The following is an 8445-nucleotide window of genomic DNA, read 5'->3' on the forward strand; positions in this document are numbered from 1 at the left end:
ATAGCATACTGGTACTTTAGAGATCAAGTTTAAGGGACCAGCAAATGTTAATGCCTGTTTTGAAAGTCTTTGCCAATGCTCGCATAAAACAACACCAATAACTTAGTCCGCCTCTATTTCATAAGCGTACAATTCTGGTTTATCCATGTCCAACTGTTTCGAACGGGATAAACTAAAACGGCCCTGTACTTATATATGGTCATGTTTAAGTTGGTACCTTATCCCTCAAACTGGTGACACCCGATGAAATCAATGCTAAGCAAGTTCTATTCGTCCTGTCTTAATACTGTATACTACACTAGTGGTTAAATGAGATCATTTTTTAAATCTGTTTTGCTTTTTTTTCAGTCTGTCCCAGTGCCTTGTGTATTTCTCTTTTCGTATCTTTTTGTTTCTGCTGTTTCTCCGAGTCTATCATTGCCTGGTTTTTTTCTGGTGGTTTGTAACGCGCTGCCGTATCGATGATCTATCCATTTTCTTTTTGTGGTCGTGCAGGGTCTTCCCTGAAAACCACGACACGTTTCACAGGATCTTTCTTGGCCCGTGGTAGTTTTGGTGTGTCCTTGAACGGAAGATTCTTCTGTAGCTCCCAAGGAATTGTGCTCATCCGCTGAAATATCAAAAGAACTCTTCATGTACAATATATTTAATCTAGTTTCAAGAGAGGCAAAATCACCTTTTTACATAAAACATTAGTTTACAAACGTGCTAAAAAAAAAAAAAAAAAAGGTCTTAAATGAAGTTTTTATGTTTTCCTTGGAAAAGTTGACAATGTATTTCAACATATTTAACGCAAATTAAATGTTAAATGTTACTGATCTTAATTTTAGATAATAATTATTTCGATAAAAGGACTTTGTTTAACATATTGAGACATCAACGAGGTTGACACAATTTTCAAACATTAAAATACATTTAATGTATCATTTACAATACTTACAACACTTGCCCAACAAAATATTTGAAAACCTTTGATTAAATAATGTGACAGGTAAATGATTAAGTGACCGCTGAAGTATCAGCTCTGTGTTCCTTGTAGAGGGAATCCTTATTTTGTGTAAGAGTTATTCCCCTTTCCCATCATAGCTGGCCAACAGTTTTCATGCCAATCCAAGCTGTCTTCTGTTCATGGGGGAGCAGCAGTGACGTCACAGGGTTATAGAACTGTGGTACCTCCACTGGGTACCACGTTCGCAGGAACACAATGTCTGTACAGAGTAGAAGGTAAATCATCTCAAGATATACACGTATCTCACATGCTTAAGAATTATGACAAATATTAGCTGGTAAGTTCACTCATTCACCCTTGAAGACACATTTGAACCCTTCCAATTCAAAGGTTGGAATAGTTCATTACGAAATTTCAGGGGTGAATGAGTTAATGAGCATTATCACCTAGAATTTCATCATCAATGTAGACTGTTATTTTTGTACATTTTTTCGGATGGCCAAGTCAACCATTACCAGAAAAGTTTTCATTTTTACAGCTAAGGTGCAAATTCGAGTTCTCAATATTATGTAACAGAAGTCACTATCTTTTCAAAGCTAGGAGTCAAACCTGTGACCTCTGGTTTACTAGTCCTACACTCTACTGAATAACCTTAAGAGAAATTCTCTCTAGCGGAGTCGGTAAGAAGCGGCTAGTATTCTACCAGTGTGACACACTCCCCCTCAAGGAAAGAACTCGCCCAATTTTTCAAGGGGTCATAGCGATTCTTGTGAAAGTATCGCTGAGTATATTTGTAAATATTACTCAAGTCCCTACATGGGTGCTAATGTATTATAAGTCATTATTTTGTCAATACCCCCATTAGGAGTTGAACCCGGGACCTCTGGTTTACTAGTCTTACACTCTACTGAATGAACTTAAAAGAAATTCTCCCTAACCGAGTTGGTAGGAAGCAGCTAGTTTTTTTCGAGGGTGGCAATTATATCTGTAACTGTAAATAATCACATGATATGTGATATAACAATGTCTACCCAGAGTTTGGTTTCAACAAATTTTATTGAGCTAACCCAGAGTTGTTGTTTCAAACACTTACTTATACCTCTGTCAATGGATAAAAAGTAGTCTGAATTATAGTAAGCAACTGATCATGTGACCATTTGGTCATGTGCTGTCAAACGGTACAAAATGGCGTCGTTGGACACGATCTACTATACTAGTATGATTTTTTGAGACCAATATTATATTAAAAGCAATTTTAATAATGTATCAATTTTTGTGTTGGTCAAATTTCAAAGATCCATAACACAAACAAGTTTACTGTTAAATACACATTGAATGTCAGTGATATGAGAAGTAACAGTTGGCGGACTTGTGATTACACCATTGAATGTCAGTGATATGAGATGTAACAGTTGGTAGACTTGTGATTACTCCATTGAATGTCAGTGATATGAGAAGTAACGGTTGGTGGACTTGTGATTACTCCATTATTCTAATTTAACTGCAGCATGTAATTCTACATTTATCTTTTTCCAAACAGATGCCAGATTCTATTTTATATTTTCTTTTAACATACCACTGTGCAGTATTTTGTCTTCATATTGTGGCCCTGAATGCTCCCTCTGGTGTTCGAACAGCTTTCTTCACCTGGCCATGTACACCACTGACAGTCTTTATTTTGGCAACCTCAAATTTGGTCACTTCCAGGCCACTGTTGAACATTCCCTGTGAAGAACACAACAACTGGTATATATGCTTGTATAGGTTAGTGACAGCATTCATAGATTTGCCCTCAATGACTTAAATTGGTGATGGGTCATAGAACAATATAATGGTTGTATACAAGTGTGTGAGGTATAATAAACGGGAACATGAACATCGAGATTCCAGTCATCCGGAAAGCTATCGCCTAAATTTTGGGATATTGAGTAGCGAGGAACTCCTTATTACTCCAAGCACTTTGAATTCCAACCCAAAGCATTTTTTTTCATAATAACCAGATTGAAATGCTTTTACTCCAAAACAATAAAGTGTTTGGATTAACGAGGATGAACTTTACATTCTTTAATCGCTCTAAAATGTGTCCAGACTCGATATTGATCTACGTGATCTGCAATGTGGGCATGCATATCCTGAAGTGGTATGTGAAACATCACCTCCCATCCTACATATATCACCTAAATTTCACTGAGCTATCTTCAGCAAGTCAGAAGTTATGGCAGGGACAATGTATTTGACACTGAACTCAATGTGACCATGATCTTGGGCATACAGACCGAATTATAATTTCAACACTCCGCATTGTCATCTTACATTTAACCCTAAGATTTCACTGAGCCACCTTCAGTGAGTCAAAAGTTATGACCTGGACAATGAATTTAACTTTTGACCTCAATGGAATTGGGACCTTTACCTTGGACATACAGACCCAACTATAGTTTACAATACACCACCTTGCCAACCTATGTTTGTCCCTTAAATTTAGCGAGTCAAAAGTTACGGCCTGGACAATGAATTTGACTTTGGACCTCAACGTGACCTTGAACTTAGGTGTTATGAGTGGTATGTGATGCCATGACTTGCCATCCTACATATATCCTAAAAATTGAATTAAGACATCTTCAGTGGGTCTAAAAATTATGGCCCAGACAATGAATTTAACTTTTGACCTCAATGACCTTTAATCTTGGGTGTACTGTCCATACAGTGGTACACGACACAAAGCCTTGCTATCCTACATCTGTAAAATCTTATTGAGCTATCTAGCAAGTCAGAAGTTACAGTCCAGACTAGCAATTCAGAAGTTACAGTCCAGACTAGCAAGTCAGAATTTACAGTCCAGACAAGCAAGTCAGAAGTTACAGTCCAGACTAGCAAGTCAGAAGTTACAGTCCAGACTAACAAGTCAAATGGACAAATGCATGGTCAGACAATGGCCGTTATGTGCTTATTTTTCGCAGAGCATAAAAAACAATTACTGATTAAGGTTATCCCTTCTCCAATACTAACCTGAATGAATGCAGTTTTTTTGTATATTTTCTGTGGTGTGCCAGTAAGCTTGAGTTTCTTCACAATGTCCAATTTCTTGTCCATCTCCGGTTGCAGCTATTCGAAACCCAGGCTGAACAACAAACATTACATATTGAACTTACTGGATGCTTTGTTCATGATTGAGGGTAAGTGTGACATCATTCAAACTTTACATAAAATATGTTAACTTGAAGAAAAATAAGAGGCCCAATGGGCCTGCATCGCTCACCTGCTATTAATCTCGCACTTGTAATCTTAAAAGTGGACTAAAATACAACCACAGGCAGAATATCAGTGTTTGATTCATAGGAACCAATTAAAAGATTTAAACATATGACGCCTGTGACCTTGAATGTTGAACAAGGACATTAGGCTGAAAGTGGGTCAAGGTCATTCATTAGAACAAATGTGGTAGTCATTCATCCCAGCATCCTACAGGCCCAATTTCAGTCTTTTGGTTATTAAGAAGAAATTGTTTGCAGATTTTAAGACATTTGACCCCTGTGACCTTGAAAGTGGGCCAAGGTCATTTATTTGAACAAACTTGGTAGCCCTTCATCCCAGCGATGCCACAGGCCCAATATCACTACCTTGGGCCTTTTGGTTATTAAGAAGATGTCTTTTGAAGATTTTAAGACATTTGACCCTTGTGACCTTGAAAGTGGGTTAAGGTCATTCATTTGAACAAACTTGGTAGCCCTTTATCCCAGCATGCTACAGGCCCAATATCAGTACCCTGGGACTTTTGGTTATTCAGAAGAAGTTGAGTGAATATTTAAGACATTTGACCCCTGTGACCTTGAAAGTGGGCCAAGGTCATTTATTTGAACAACCTTGGTAGCCCTTCATCCCAGCGATGCCACAAGCCCAATATCACTACCTTGGGCCTTTTGGTTATTAACAAGATGTCTTTTGAAGATTTTAAGACATTTGACCCTTGTGACCTTGAAAGTTGGTCAAGGTCATTGATTTGAACAAACTTGGTAGCCCTTAATCCCAGCATGCTACAGGCCCAATATCAGTACCCTTCGAGCCAGGTGATCTAATAATGTATCTAGTGATTATTAAAAACCATCTATGATTCAACACGATAGTCGTTACCCTAGATCTCAATCCCCTTATAAGTCCTGTTTCAAGACCCCAATTGCAATTTAGCATTGGGATTTAGATTATGTAATTTGGATATAATGGATTTATCCTTAAGCAGCTTAAGAACAAGAGGCGGGGAGGGCCTGTATCGCTCACCTGAATATGTTTATAATAATTGGTATAAAGTAAAGATATAGCACTCTATGGTAGGTGCTGTAAGTACATATAAAAGTTCAGAAGGATCCATCCAGTACTTGAGATATAGCAAAAACTAACTTCAAACAGAGCCCCAACCCTATGCCCCTTGGGGGGTCATACCCACAAATTATACAAAATTGAGACCCCTTGGCCCAAGGATGCTCCAGACTAAATAGGGTAAAAACCCTTAATCTCGATGGTCGAAGAAGGATTTTAAAGGTTTTACCTCTATTTCTCCTAATGGGCCCTACCCTTCTGCCCCCTGGGAGACCACACACACTGCTTATATAAAATTGAGTCCCCTTGGCCCAAGGATGCTCCAGACTAAATTAGGATAAAATTCCTTAATCCCTATGGTAGAAGAAGGATTTAAAAGGTTTTACCTCTATTTCCCCTATTTGGCTCTGTCTCCAGGAGGGTTAGACACACCATTTATACAAAATTGGTTCCCCTCACCCAAGGATGCTTCATACCAAATTTGGACAAAATCCTGTCATTCGTACAGAAGAATAAGGTATTTTAAGAATTTGCTATGTTTCCCCTTTTGGGCCCCTCCCTTCTGCCCCCGGGGCATATAAGAAATTAAGTCCCTTTTGGCCAAGGATGCTCCAGATTAAATTAGGATAAAATCCCTTAATCCCTATGGTAGAAGAACGATTATAAAGGTTTTACTTCTATTTCCCCTATTGGGCCCCGCCCCTCAGGTCCCAGGGGGGCCACACCCACTATTTCTACAAAATTGGTTCCCCTTTACCCAAGGATGCTTCAGACCAAATATGGACCAAATCCTTTCATTCCACAGAAGAAGAAGGATTTTAAAGAATGATTTGCTATGTTTCCCCTATTGGGCCCCACTCCTCAAGCCCCTAGGATGCTAAACCCACTGTTTATACAAAATTGGTTCTCCTTCACCCAAAGATACTTCAGACCAAATATGGAACATATCCTTTCATTCCTACAGAAGTAGAAGGATATTAAAGAATTTGCTATATTTCCATTCAAATCCTTTCATTCCTACAGAAAAAGAAGGATTTTATAGAATTTGCAATGTTTCCCCTATTCGGCCCCACTCCTCAGGCCCCTAGGGGGCCAGACATATGGCTTATGCAAAATTGGTTCCTCTTTACTCAAGGATGCTTCAGACCAAATATGGAATAAATCCTTTCAATCCTACAGAAGAAGGATATTAAAGAATTTGCTATATTTCCCCTATTGGGCACCGCTCCTCTGCCCCAAGAGGGCCACATCCACCGTTTATACAAAATTGAGTCCCCTTGGCCTCATGATGCTCCAGACCAAATTTAGTCAAATTTTGGCCGTTAAGGACTAGTAGCGTTTTAAAGGAAAAGTTGACGGACGGACGGACATACGATGGACGCTACGGTATGGCATAAGCTCACCATGGTCCATCGGACCAGGTGAGCTAATAAGAAAACGAAAGCAGAGTGACCTAGATTGATAAATGAACTTTAAGTGATGGGCTGATGATAGATTATAATCGAAAATCGATCGGTTTGACCTTTCCAATTCTAATTATCGATATAATCGGTTCTTCATTGAAATCAAAGTGTTAATGTTTTCAATGTAAAGAATGTATTGAAAGTCATATATTTATATTCTTATGTCTTTTATTATATGATTGGTAAAAGTGCATAAAAATTGCTTGAAATCCATTCATTATAAAATAATGAAACTTAATGTATAGTAAACAACTCTGTCTATTGATGTAACAGTAGTGTATAGCAAACAACTCTGTATATTGATGTAACAGTAGTGTATAGTAAACAACTCTGTCTATTGATGTAACAGTAGTGTATAGCAAACAACTCTGTATATTGATGTAACAGTAGTGTATAGTAAACAACTCTGTCTATTGATGTATTAGTAGTGTTCTTACTTTATGTGGGTATGCAGTCCCATTCCACTCTTATGGAGTGACTGATACCGCACTATGCTGGATAGTCTTACCTGATTGAACGACGACAGTGTGTTGCCATCGGATCTTCCACCTCACAGGACAAAGTACTAGTTTTCGGGGTTCCTCAAGGACCAAGAAAATATTGTATGTACTCGAAACCAGTTGGAGAGATTTGTCGTCGCCATAGCCTTCGCTATCATTGCTATGCCCATGGCACACAAATTTACATGGTCATCAAACCACAGGACAGTTGGAATTCAGTTTCAGAAAGTCTGGAAGCTTGTCTGACAGATATCAGTATCTGGATGAACGCCAACATTCTTAAGCTTAATCAGGAAAAGACGGAACTAATTGTATTTTCCCCAAAGTGTCAGCAAACAATGGCTCTCCAGCTCAAGGTCGGTGCCAGAACTATTGAGACTGTTCCAGCTGTTAAAAACCTAGGGGTATTTGATAGTTCACTGAACATGGAGAAACAAGTGAACGCTATTGCCAAATCCTGTTACTACCAGATCAGGAACATCGGCTGTATTTGGCAGTTTATAACCTCTCGGTTGGATTATGGTAACGCCCTGCTCTGTGGTATATCTTACAAACTAACTATTCGTCTGCAGAGGGTCCAGAACACTGCAGCACGGCTAGTTACTCGTACTCGAAAGAGAGAGCACATCACACCTGTGCTTTATTTGTTGCACTGGTTACCTGTACAATACAGGTTGCAGTACAAAATTCTGTTGTACACATACAAGGCACTGACTGGAACAGCTCCTTAGTACCTACAGGAGCTTGTTACCCTGTATCAGCCGTCACGATCCCTGCAGTCGGAGTCAGAATCTTTGTTGTGTGTCCCAAAATCTCGTACTGTGACCTATGGAAACAGATGCTTTGGGAGGGTTACGGCTTAAATGTATAAAAGTGATTGCAAGCCTTTGTTTTTTGTTTTCACAATTATAACCATTCCTATTATCCATATGTTATAAAGCGATTTAGAGTAATTTTACAAATTATATAGGGCGCTATATAAATGTTGCATATTATTATTAAATTAAGAACCGATTATGCAATCGATCATCAATCAGTTAACTACTTCCGATTACAAACCGATTGTCGATTATGATTTCAAACCGATTGCCCATCACTATGAACCTTAGATGATGTGCCATTTCATAAAACCTATAGAGTTATTGATGAGTTAGAAACACGTTAAAATCACTGTTACGAGAATGTGGTTTATGTTTTTAACATGTATAGATTTTTATAA

Source organism: Mizuhopecten yessoensis, unplaced genomic scaffold (assembly GCF_002113885.1).
Source record: "Mizuhopecten yessoensis strain PY_sf001 unplaced genomic scaffold, ASM211388v2 scaffold9987, whole genome shotgun sequence".
Classification (NCBI taxonomy): Eukaryota; Metazoa; Mollusca; class Bivalvia; order Pectinida; family Pectinidae; genus Mizuhopecten; species Mizuhopecten yessoensis.